The 13,528-nt window shown below is 36.1% G+C and overlaps 1 protein-coding gene across 1 annotated transcript in view; it reads left to right on the top strand.

The window, feature by feature from the left end:
- Positions 1–654: 654 nt before the first annotated feature.
- LOC108677033 overlaps positions 655–13,528 on the top strand; it is a 107,222-nt gene continuing 94,348 nt past the window's right edge. The window contains exon 1 of the mRNA XM_047881377.1: positions 655–1,248. The gene's annotated coding sequence lies outside the window, so the exon portion shown is untranslated. The remainder of the gene's footprint in view (positions 1,249–13,528) is intronic.

Here is a 13,528-nt window from a genome sequence, read left to right as displayed (position 1 = left end):
TAGCAGCAGCAGCAGCGTATATTTTAGCTGACGATGAATGTGGGTAGAACAAGTCTACGGAGATGAAGTCCAGGATTTAACTATCTCGGTCTTATCTCGGTAAATGTTAACTGTTGTATGAAATAGGTTTAATACAGTTGCATTTAAAAACATTGTTTTTCGACCTGTACAAAAATAATGGTTTAACTAACTGTTTAATTTTTTCTTGGCTATCAAATTGTTAATTGCTAAATATCTGGACACTTACGAAGTTTTTCAACATTTTAATGGGTGCTGGTCCATTAAATGGGTGCTTTTTCCATTTATCGTACTTAAACAGCAACTTGAATTCTTTAAATTATTTTACATGATAAGTTGAGCCTCCACTTCAGCTCTCCAAAATAATCTCATGAGAAAGTTAGAGTATTCGCAACAATAGCAGTGCATTTGAGATGGGGACGCTTCTCCCTCTTTTCACCCTGTAAGCATCGCTCCCTCGCGCTGGTGGCCGAGGGAAGCTCAGTTGCACCTCGGACGCGGTGGTGGTCGGTGTGACGCTCGTGCTCATGAACATTATTCTTGCGGGGACTAAATGTCGCACGTCGATAATCCTGTTAAATGAAAGAACTGTAATGCATTACATGAATTTAGATTAAATTTCACTATAAACGAATTTTTTATTCAGCGTGTAATTTTTTTAAACAGCTCATTATAAGAAATTGTGACTAAATTTCTCGCTATTCTTTAATAGCTTGTGAGCTCAGAAGCGTATAGTAATTAATAGTCGTATTTTACAAGCAAGACGACTTATCAATCATAATTAATAAGAATTATCTGCATTTTATGATTAAAAACTTAGTAAGAAGCATTTGCAGGTGTCTTTACAATACGGAGCTTCCAGGTTTAGATGTTACTTGGCTAACGCATAAAAAAACTGAGAGGTTCTTTTGGAATTGGTACCTTACCAATCCTATGTATGGAAAAACATTTATTTTGTAAATACAGAAAAATAGTAGATCTGGAAACCACTCTAATAGAGAAGTGAACTTATACATCACTCATACAGAAGTGAGACTTAGACATCAATCATTCAGAAGTGAAACTTATGCATTAATCATTTAGAAGTGAGACATACCTCATTCATACATTAGTGAGACTTATACCTATATCATTGGATATCAAATATTTTCGAACGGCTTGAATGGCCGAACTTCCGCCAGCTCTGGCTTACCCTTGTTCCATGAACGGTTAGCTTCCGGACAAATCCAGGTGAGTAAAGAATTAAAAATTACGATTTTGCCTTTATTCATTTCAACATGAGCGGTTATTACCTATTTATTAGGTTAATATACTCATGAACAATATACTCATTTAAATTTCCTATAATCTAATTTGATTCGATTCTACCAAATGAAGAGGAAATGTCAAAATCATGTTAAACTTTAAAAGTTGTTAAAAGTTTTCCCCCGTTCACGTTTCTGTAGATTTTCGTTCCCGAGCTAAAAAATTTGCCCATGTCTCGAAGTCTTTCAGTTATTCAGAGCGTAAGAAACCATCGAAGGCTAAGCTTTGATGTGAACTTGCCTCGCCGAATGTTATTGCACGCTACACTTTTAACTTTTTACACATAAATAATTGGTACATAAAAATTTTACGCGTCGAATTTCTTCATTTACATAATTTTTGAATATTCAAGAATATCTTCCGTAGTTGCAGTTAAAAATGGAAAAAAATCATGGAAATTGGAAATGAAAAAACAATATTAAGGTTCATAGAATTTATGCAGCATTTCATTGACCCTCAGCATTTATGCTGCGGTCATTTATTTATTTATGCAGCATTTATCATTGACCCTCATGCAGCATTGGCTGCGATTATAAAGTTTAGGGGACATCTTTTTGTTCTTATTTATGTAATTGTTTTATATTACGAGGCTTTGCTCGTGTATTGCATGGAAAATTAATCGATGCGAGAGAAAATTTTGCAGAATGCAAATTATTTTCTTATTGAGCTAACAATAAATGATTTATTGGAAGTAAAAACCGTTGGGGTGTTGAGATTTTATAAATAATTCAATCATTCAAATCTGCAACATCCTTTAGTTGCCAAATAATATTTACTTGGACCTCATCTCTTTATATAGTTATAGAAATAAGAAAAATAGCATATGAAATTAATTTTTGCCCAATAATCGTGTTTTTATCTTTAAATTTCTTTGCACCCATGCAGTACGGCTTCAAATCGTCAGCATCTCATATACTTAAGAGTCAATTAGTAAATAGAAACTTTCGAAAATAATAAATTACTTCAATTTAAATTTATCAAAATACAGGTAACATAAAATCCATAGGATCTTAGAACAAAAATTTTTTCCCATGAGAAAAATTGCATGTTTTTGCTCATCAGTCCGAGTTCCGTTAGTCAAGGCTAGACAAAGCGAAGTCTTTTCGGTCCTTCTGGCCATTTGAGCTCCGAGCGATGTCCCTCCAAAGCGAGGCGAATTAATTCATCTAATGAAGTCCCTGAGAAGTGTTAGCTCTACGAAAGGGTTTCATGTGAGTATTAATGGGCAGAGGGATAAGTTTCCTAGAGGTAGAATCTTCCTCGTCTGCATTCAAAATGATGCTATTCGGGCAAATGATGATAGAACAATGATTAATGAACGTATCTTTCATGTCAGATTTTTGTTGGGTTACTGCAATATTAATTGCCACACTCACATAGGTAAATCAACTATTATGACTCATGCAGACAGCTTCGGTGTTTTTTTCAATTCAAATTCTCACATAAGTTGTGTTCATCAGTATTTTTATTCGAAGCAAAGATACGATTAGTTTGATGTCATTTAAACAATAATTAATAAAAAAATTCATATATTTACATGCATATTTGAATCATTTAAATATTGAAGTTTGTGCTTAAAATTCAAACAATCTATGAACGCGATTGGAAACGATGTGTAAGAAGCTATATTTTTTTATTTGTTAACGCTTATATGACGATGAACATATGTTAAAACCATATTAGTGTATGTAAATAGGTTGACAATGTTGTGTAGTAATGATGTTAGGAATATGCTACAATTAAAGTTTTTTTATGCAAGTATTGAGCTCCAGTACACGATTTAGAAAACATTATTGCTCTACTTAAACCGCTGAAAAATATTAAATTTCTAGTGATTTGTCGACTATTGTAAGTCATTATAGTATTACTGAACGTCATTCAAGCGTTCTCGTTTGAAACGGCATGTAAGTTTCTGTACAAAAAAATTGCGAATAACTTATAATTTATTATTTATTTACATCCGATTTGACCAAATATGGCAAAATTATGGAATTGTAAGTAAATAAGTATTAGATTTGATCTATGAACCAACGAGGTGAACCGACCATTGTATGCGTTCACGTTTCAGCGAATGTTTGGAACTGCAAGCCTGATGCCCTTACAAGGATAACTCATGTAATTCATTACTATTATTTAGATTATGATTAATCTATTTACGATTTTCAATAATTTCCGTCATTCACAAGCTAATCAATCCTCGCCAGACTGCACAATTTCGCAGTTAGGATCGTAAATCATGTAACAATGCAGTCCGAAAAAGGGTAAAGTTGTGAAACATTCATTTTTATTTTATCTCGTTTTTTGAGAAGCTAAAATTATCTGAAGAATCACAGAAAATAATCTCGCAATTGTCTTTATATTGGAGTTGCTATGTGACATAACAGACCTTTTCTTTGAGGTAGCTGGCGAACAGTTTCCATTTTCTAAATAATGTTGATTTTTACAGGATGATAATGCTTGCCTTGTTTATGATGAAATGGAACTGGCAGCAATCCCCTACCGATGATCCCGCCGTTATGTCCTGCAGAAATTTTTTAATCTGTTAAATTCTAAAAGCTAAAGCTAAAGTCTTTCCCCCTCCGTTGTGTTCTGGGATTTTACTCAAAAAATACTATTGAGCTGAGGAGACATTTCATTTTACCGAATGTTCTATTCGAGTTTATTTGGAAAACGGTATCGAAATAATATTGAAACATTCTCATGGATGTGCTTCTATTAAACGACTACAAATGGCAAATATATGTGACGGGTTTTCCGAGGTGAATTTTAGTGTTTCGTTGCAATTTTGAACTCCTCTAACAATTTTAGGGAAAACTGACAGTAAACAATTTGATGGTCTAGAATATTTTTGATTGTCATTCGATCGTTGACACACGATGGTTTTTTTATGCGAGGGGACAGTAATTTTTTTCGTGCTCGACTATAAAGTTTCCGCCATCTTTGCATGGAAGTTGCTGCTGGCTTTGGCTGAGAATATCCATGATTTTGCGATTCATCGACGGGTAAAGGAAAATATCCCACACGCTACGGAACTTTTTGGGGAACGAAATTTTTAGCAGAAAATTGTTACTTGCAGATAATGTATAATAAATTTTCAGCATGAATGCCCTGCGATGAATCACGGAAGACTGGGTAATTGAATTGTGCTCTGCTTTCATGAATTTCAAGGAAATCATTGAATAATTTTGCTAAAAATTAGTTTTTAACTTGATTTAATGCTATTCCTACCAATAAGCCAAATCGATTTGACTGCTAAGGATTACAGAAGTTCGAAAGACAGGCTTTTAGATTGAGCGATTTGAAGTGAAGAAAAGCCATTATCGGCATAATTATTCGTTGTCACGCTAGCCTCAGCTCGTGAGTTAAGCTTCTGATTTCATCGCCCTTATTCCATCCAACGGATCTTAATCTATAAAAAATATTATGTTTCATCCAACTTTCATCCGATAAATTAAAAAATGAAATCCCTTAATGTTTCAAGCACATCACTCTGCAGTGCCCCATCTTCTTTAACTGAAGCATGAAAAACGCACGTATTTTAGGGCAATTTGGTATGCAATTATCCTAGTTAACTTCCTATGTAAAATCATGACAACCTAAATTTACTCCGATTAGAAATTTTACGACGACAGAAGACAATCAATTTAACTCACTCAGACTAAACCCGGCTGCACTGTTCAATGTATGGGATTCAAGACGAGCTCATTTTAAATAATTTAAAAGGAAGTCAATCACTGATTTCGTTTAAAAATTCAAGAATTAATTAACACGTGTCCCCTAATTGAGATCAATAATGCAAAATCATCGGGAGTTTTAATGCCAAAAGGCAGCCACGTGTAATTGCAGAATGAATTTTTTGAGAAGTCTTAATCAAAAAACTTAATGTGTTTTTTGAAGCCGAGACTTAATCTGAGCTTTTTTGATTCGCTAACATTCCACAAATTCTTCATGCAAAACATTACAATTTCGAAAGTGACAGCGATTGTAAAGGAACGCTTTAGGGTAAGTTGCAATTTTTCGTTTTGTTTCAAGACATCATTGAAGGAAATACTTCTTCCTTATCATTGTGTCTAATTCTTGTACCACAGAGGTACTGCTATTTTTTTACCCACGCTGTCTTTTGTCTAATTTATTTCATTTCAGTCATACCTATGTCGTTCTGTAGTGTTATAAGTGATTGTAAAAACTCTTGCTAATATTAATTATTATTTATCTAATGCATTCCGAAACATAATATACTTTCTTTGTTTTTTGGAGTCACTTCTCTGGATTTGTGTAGGTTTATGTTTGCTGAAAGGCTCCGAAATGAGGACTTAGAATGACTCGTTGAAAAGTTTCACCTATGATAGTTAAAAGATAACAAACGCACGGTTTAATTTTTTTTTTCATTTCTGTACCTACAGTCAGGATTATATAAAGTTTTTTGTTCATTTATTTAATTTTCATGGTAATTCTTTTTGATGACAAGAAAAGTTTCCATTTAAAATGTATATATATGACTATTTTTCATATTATTCATTAAAAGGCTACTACTGGGTGAATGAATCGCGTCGAAGTAAATTAAGTAGCATACATAAAGCAGCTTTCATTCGGTATAATAAAATTGTAGGTGTGACTCGTCAGAGGTGTGACATGTCATATGTGAAAAGTGACATGTCAAAAGTGAAAATGGACATGTAAAATTTACTTTTATTAATTATATTATATAATATAGGTAAATTAAATTTGCATAAGTATGTGAAATCACAAAACATAAAAGCTGAAAATTATTTGATAACATCCATGAAATGTATACAAATAAGTTGAATTTGAGGGAAATATCACGAAATGAAGTATGGTTTCAGGTTTTCTTTTTCTCTTCCACGTAAAATTCGCTACAAACCCAAGAATTTCTTCAACTTTTATAAGAATTTTAGGAGCTGCCTCATACCAAGAAAACAAATTATTAACGTTGATGCAATGAGTTTATAAAGCATAATTAAGGAGGCAAGTACCCATACCAGCAGCTACTTCTGCCATTCTTTTGCTGCGTAAAATCGATGAAGCTTTTGTCTGGGGTCCTTTGGTAGCTCCGGAGCTGTCCTCCACCGCGCTAAAGTAATCAAAAATATAACTCAGTACTCACTGCAGTGAGTGACAGAGAGCGCATTTTCTCGTCGACGAAAACGTGAATACACGGACGGACGGACAGACGGATGGACAGACGGACGGACAGACGGACGGACAGACGGACGGACGGACAGACGGACAGACAGACGGACGGACAGACGGACATGGCGAGCACAATAGTGCATTTTTTCCATAAATGAGAAAATGCGCTTAAAAAGTAAAAGTTTTGTGCAGGTTTTGCATCTGCAAAGCCTACGGGGGAGAAGGGGGTCTGCTGGCTAAAAAAAAATCAAAGCATCAACATGTTTATTTATTGTAGTGCATTTTGAAAAATTTTTAACGCATATTATTAAATGGGAAAAGAGTTTTTTATGCGAAGTTATTGTTGGTTGAGTTAACGATACAGACCATCAGGTATTTTGAAACGACGAGAAATCGAGTGAAAATTTTTGGTTAAGAAAATTTCGTTTTCACATTTCATTTATGTCTGTTTTTAAATAAGATCAATAAGCGATGCTAATTGCATATTTAACCATGAACATTATGGCTTGGCCAACTTTATATTTGAAGTGCCGATCGAAGTTTTTATTCAATTTCATCGGTGCACATGAAAGACTAATTCGTATTGTTATAACTATAGCCGCTTGTATATTGGCCCATCTTGTTTAATTGAATGAACTGAGCATTGAAATACTTTGTAATTAACTACCATGAACAACATTTTAAGTTGGCGTTCATTTGAATGAATAACCTGTATGCGAAAATATTATAGGATGGCGTTGTCTTCGAGGGAAACTCGTCCCGCGTCACTAGTAGAAATATTTTGTAATTTAAGTAATTAGTTATAGTAAAAATTAATTTCTAATCTTAAAAGCCACTTTGGTTCCGTGAAAATTGTTACGAAAGATGAAATTTCGTTTGAGAAGTCCGTCTTTCTGTTGAACAGACGTGTCAGACAATCAGATAACTTTCTCTATTTCAAGCGGTCTTATAGAAAAATCATGACATTAGATTCAAGTGAAATATAAAATGTTGAATCAATTGAGTTTCCGACTGAGAATGAAATAATGACATTCCAAGTTTGAATGAATATGAAGTTTATGGCATGAATTAATCAGCTTTACTGTTGAAAAATGGTGAATAATTTGTCCCTACTTTTCTTCGAATTATGGTTTTCTCAAAACTTGTTGTTTGGTAATAGAAAGCGAACAAATTCGACTATTTAAATTTACCAAAAATAAAAATAACTAACAATCAAACAGTCCACGCGCCTACAGCCTTCTTTGTAAGGAAGGCAAATTAAATAAGTCGATTGTCTGAATGAATGGCAGATTGTGTGGTGGGATTGATTGCCGTAGCCTTGCGCGGTCTTTGTCTTTGGTAGCGAATCACTGAAAAATTTACAGCTTCTGAATGTGGGGCGGGTTTTTATCAATCGCCTTCTTCGTATTCAAATCTAAACAAGGAGCTGGCAAACTTTTTAGCTCTCACGTGGAATTGCTAACTTGATACGCGCCACTGTGAGCTATTTCTTATTTCAATTTAATTAGTTATTTCGGGGGAATAAGTGATTGCGTAATATTTGACATTCACCGGCCGCCGATGATCCACCGATCATTTTTGGAAGTAAAAAGACTCGTAGATTGCAGACTTTGTCAGATTCGCCAATAATAATAATAAAAATGATAATATTATTACTTTAATGCCATTATTATTATCTTCATTATTTCCAAATTATGTTATTATTTATTCAATACTATTATATAATAATGTTATTGGCTGTTTTTTTATTACTGAATAGTAATTGCAAATTTTGATTAAACCACTAGTAATTCTAGTGACAACTGAATGACTTTCTTGATACATCATCTTATCATTGTGGATCAATGCAATCACATCACAATAAAATAAAAAATTCAGACACTACAACCTTAGTCTTTCTTCATTTCTAATGACTTGTTCATGTAAATATCATGCATTTACGTATAATTGTTCCTATAATTCGTCATGCACTACAATATGATTCATCACGCTTATTGTGCTTCATGCTTCATGATTCTTGAGAGCGGCTGAATGAGTGACGTCATTCCCATTCCTGAAGTCCAGAACGTCTGTAACTCAACGCCACTTGCAGCGCATTGAGCCTCCTTCAGTAGCATGCAATTGCCTTCTGAAGTTGACAGCTATAAATGAACCGGCGCAGTTCAATCTCGCCGCCCTTCACACGCTCACTAATGCAGCCCTTTTATATGCCGTGCGTTCATTCAAAATTAAGGTTGTATTTTCGTCGGCCATCCCTAATCCTGATTTTTATATGCCCCTGCATCTTTTTCAAATTCAAGCTTTATACTTTCGTCGGAAATCACTAATCTCGTCCTTTTATACGTCAAATATCCTTTCAAAATCAAAGGTTGTATATTCGTTGGCCATCACTAATCCTGATTTTTCTATGCCCCCTGCACCTTTTTAAAATCAAGGTTTATATTTTCGTCGCAATTACTAATCAAGGATTTTTATACGTCATATATCCTATCAAAATCAAGGGTTTAAATTCGCCGACCGAGCCTCGGCAATCACTTTTCTGTGTCTCAGGCCGTGATGTTTTGCATGATATTCCCGGAAGAACATCAAGTGAGATCCATAAGAACTTTGACGAACGTTTATCGGTTATTGGACGTGCGCATTCGGTTTGAAATGTGATATGCAGTGAGGTTTTGCCACGAATATTTTAGTGAGGCTTCTGTTATAAATAGTTGATTTGTTCGATGTGTACGTGATGAAGAATTTTTTGCAATTAATCGATGATAAATTTATGGACAGGTCTGAGTGCTGTGTTTTTAAATTTAAAATGCAATTATAAATCATCAATATTGTCTTTCTGCATCAAATGAATGGAAGTTTTCAATATTTGGAATGCAGTAAATAACGTGGGAGATAGTCTCTCTCAGCACAATGTTAACAAAATAACGTGTCGGTAATTTTAATTTGAGATTCATAATCCGCGTCTTTTTGTCATTCAAGTAATTTTATTAATTATTTTGCCCAGAGATATATAAGCATTACTTTATGCTAAATTTCATAACTGATCTATTGTAATTGTAATGATTGCTTAGTGAAAACTAAGGACAATTTGACGCTCTGCAAAACTGGCACCTGCAAAAATTCTAAAATACACGTTCACTTTCAGCAACGACTTCACTTTCAGCTAATGTAATTAAAAAGGCTTGATTTTCAATTCGGAGTATTAGTTCGATTAAAAAGCATGGCGATCATTGGTCGTATGTTAATCGTTTGTCGTACAATGACCATTGGTATTATGACGATCGTTGGTTGTACTATAAATGTATGCGAAACTTCGCAAATATTCGTTCCGTTGCAACTGCGTTTTGTCGAAAAATTCTGTTTCGAGTTAAAAACTTTGTAGCGTGAAATATCGCACTCATTAGTGAAATTCCGCTGTGAATAATGGCCAAAAAAGGAGCGGCGGGAAAGCATAAAACGGGGAGCCCCTCCCTCTTCCCATTTTATGTTGAATACGGTTGAGTAGAGTAAGGGTCCCGAACGGATTGGGAACTGGTTAGGAGCGGGTCGGGATTGGGTCGCGAACGGGTCGGGAACGTATTGGGAACGGGTCGGGAACGGGTCGGGAACGGGTCGGGAACGGGTCGGGAACGGGTCGGTAACGGGTCGGGAAAGGGCCGGGATAGGGTCGGGAACGGGTCGGGAACGGGTAAGGAACGGTTCGGGAACGGGTAAGGAACGGTTCGGGAACGGGTTCGGAACGGGTCGGGAACGGATCGGAAACGGGTCGGGAACGGATCTGGAACGGGTCGGGAAGAGGTCGAGAACGGGTCGGACACTGGTACGTGCGAGGTACATATCGGGTCCGTGTCGGGTACAGGTCGGGAAAGAGTCGGATCCGGATTTTGTCGGGACCTGGTCGGGTACGGGTAGGGAATATAAGGGCCGTGGTAGGGTCGTGTAAGATCGGGTAAAGTCGAGAACGAGTTGGGGACGGTATGGGTCGAGTACGTGTGTGGAAAGAGGTCAAGAGCTACAGACTGTCAAGAGCTACTTTCTCTACCAGTTACCGGGAGAGAAAGAGGTCAAAAACTAAAGACTGTCTAGAGATACTTTCTCTGTCTAGAGCTACTTTCTCTACCGGGTACCGGAAGATAAAGAGGTCTAGAACTACAGACTGTCTAGAGCTACTTTCCTTGTCAAGAGCTACTTTCTCTACCGGGAACCGGTAGAGAAAGAGGTCTAGAACTACAGACTGTCTAGAGCTACTTTCTCTGTCAAGAGCTACTTTCTCTACCGGGTACCGGTAGAGAAAGTGGTCGAAAACGGGTAAGGGTACTGGTAGGGTACGGGGGTCGGGAAAGGGTCGGGTATTGGTACGAGTTCGTTCAGCGAAAGATTACCGAACGCTCTGGCTTCTGCGGTTTTTTGTCTGCAGCTTTGCACGTGTTTGCTGAATACAGAAAATATAAAAGAAATAACTGTCAGTAAATCGAAGCTTTCAGCTAGCTATTGTGATTGGTCGCTCCCTGTATTTTAACAATTTATTTGTAAATACGTATTCTATGAAGGTTTAAAATATATCCTGCTACATCAAAACAGTGGAGGTTTCTTTATCAAAAGAAACATGACTCCTCGCTTCTCGAAAAGCACGATAAATAAATTTTATTATAGTGTTTTTAAAGGTATTGGTAATTTTGAGTGGTATATTTTGAATGGTCTTTACTGTTTTATTTTAACCCTGAAAATAGTCGATTCGTTCTTTTAAAGAGGAAAGTGCTAATCGATTTCATTCGTTTCTAAGTTGTTATGAATTTTTCAGACCAAACACCATCTCTGCTGAACATTGTGGTAAAGATGTAGATACAGTGTCGAGGTTATCATTATCGATGAGATGAAAACAGCTATGGACAATGTTCTCGATGATTCGAATTCAGTATCATCGAAAAAAGGTTCCGGCCAACCGGCCATTGCATCGGCAATACAGTTTCTTTGAATCCAAGAAATCAAACAGTTAAATATCTCTTTTTGAAATCACAACAATTTGAAATAAATGAATAGTACTATGGGGCACGTCCAACGGCTTCCATCGTGAACTGCAGGGGAAGACTTTGTGGTGAGAAGAACGGGTTCTTGAAAATGTCAAGTTGCAATAGACAGCCCCAGTGATGAATGATTGACTAACTTGAAGGTTAAGAAGAGGATAAAAAGTTGGAGTGTTTAATGTTATTTGGAGTAAAACGCAAATCAGGTAAATTCAACAAAGCAAAAAGTGAATCTCATGATGATCCATACTGGGTAATAATTTTTACCAAAATTGTATCCATAATTTTTGGGAAAATCAATGAAGAAGTACTCGGATGTTTCTTTCGAAAATTTTCTTTGAAAACCACGAAACCTTTTCTTTTCTTTGGAAACCGAATTCTATTTACTATATTGTTCGGATCCTCACACATTTCCGATTTTGTGTTCTCGACATAAGCAATGAAACACATCTTATTTCCGATTTAAAATGCTTTCATTTACTGGCACTGCATTTCACGGCATAATTTTTTTTTTGAGGGAACGTCAATAAGAAGAAACTTGAATGTGGCTAATTAACTTATACTCAGAAGTAATAATTTGTTGAAAGTCAAAATGAATGGTAATGAATATAAATTTTTTTTAATTTTTTTATTCGATGCCATTTTTTAACTCTGTTATTTTTTCGTAAAAAATTGCTGCGTGAAAACTAAATTTGATTTTTCACATAGTTCAGGGTGCTAAACTAGACACAATTTCTTCTTTTATATATCATCTTTTCATCTTCCGTGTTTTAAAACATTTCTCCCCAACGAGACTACTTATTTTTCTGTTTACTTTACCATTGTTTTTTTTCTAGTCCTGTATGCTATTGTGCAGGACTGGAATCTGTAATTTTTTTAAATATTTAAACTCCATAATCTGATTTTACTCTTCATTCTGCAAAATTTATTCTAGTGATTTTCCTGACGGACGGAGCTTGGTTCAGAGCCCTTCACTCTCCTGCCTCTTGGCAATCCCTTGTAAAGTCCGCCGTAAAACAAACGAGTCTTCCTCAATCTTTCTTGCTTCCTGGCTTTAAAATCTAAGATTTTCTTTCCCTAGAGTCCCAACTTTTATCGAAAATCGCGCCGTACGAAATGAAAATATGATGAAGACTCGATATGTCGAAGGCGTGAATTTTAGGTGGTTTACATGAAAACGGCAAGCGTTGACTAGTAAATATTTCAAAATATGACCGGCCGTCGATCTGCCATCCAAAATAGAATACGTGTTGTGTTGTTTTGCTGCACATGCTAAATTCTGCCAATATTCGTTGAGATGCTTATGCAGTGTATCAAAAAATCTTCGGTGAAGCCAAAATCCGATTGCCAGAGACGATGCAAGTCGACTGCCGACGCTTCGTTTGAACTTGATCGTATTAGGGCGAGGCGGATTGTGTTGCCAATCCTTTTTGCTCAAAATATATATTGTGTTCACTAGCGCCTTCATCTAAATACCTACTATGTAGCTAAAATATTACTTTTGCTGTATTTTCATTTTACTTGTACACAAACTCAAGACACCTATCGACACGTAAATATAGCAGAAAATGTTCCATGGAAGATTTTCATCCAATCTTCTTATATTAACACGACCTTTGCGTCCCACAAATCACCTTACTAGCTCTACACTTTTCGGCCGGCATTGCATTTAATCTGGCGACGCTTCAAAGGCAGCCCAACGCGTGATATTGCGACTGATTCTGGCAAATAGCTGAAGTGAGGCAATCTAAGCCAGATAACAAGGTTTGGGCTTCACTGCTACTCGACGTCCTGCCAGGCCACTTAGAACTGAGATTAACCGGACTGCCTGGCCTGCACCAGTCTAGACATGAACGTAGCTTCCTATGCTTCGCTATTTGCTCTTCATCTCGCTAGGATAGAACGACAACTTCCGTATAACTATTTTATCTGGGTGTTCTACAAATTTACTCAATAGTTTGTATTTCTATGAATGAAAAAGAAAATAATGAATCATTTTTTTCGTGTGGATCACTTCTAAGTCTGGACTT

The sequence above is a fragment of the Hyalella azteca genome, unplaced genomic scaffold, assembly GCF_000764305.2.
Source record: "Hyalella azteca isolate HAZT.00-mixed unplaced genomic scaffold, Hazt_2.0.2 contig7741, whole genome shotgun sequence".
In the NCBI taxonomy this organism is placed as follows: domain Eukaryota; kingdom Metazoa; phylum Arthropoda; class Malacostraca; order Amphipoda; family Hyalellidae; genus Hyalella; species Hyalella azteca.
Note: the sequence above shows the minus strand (reverse complement) of the source record. Positions and strands in the feature narration are given on the sequence as shown.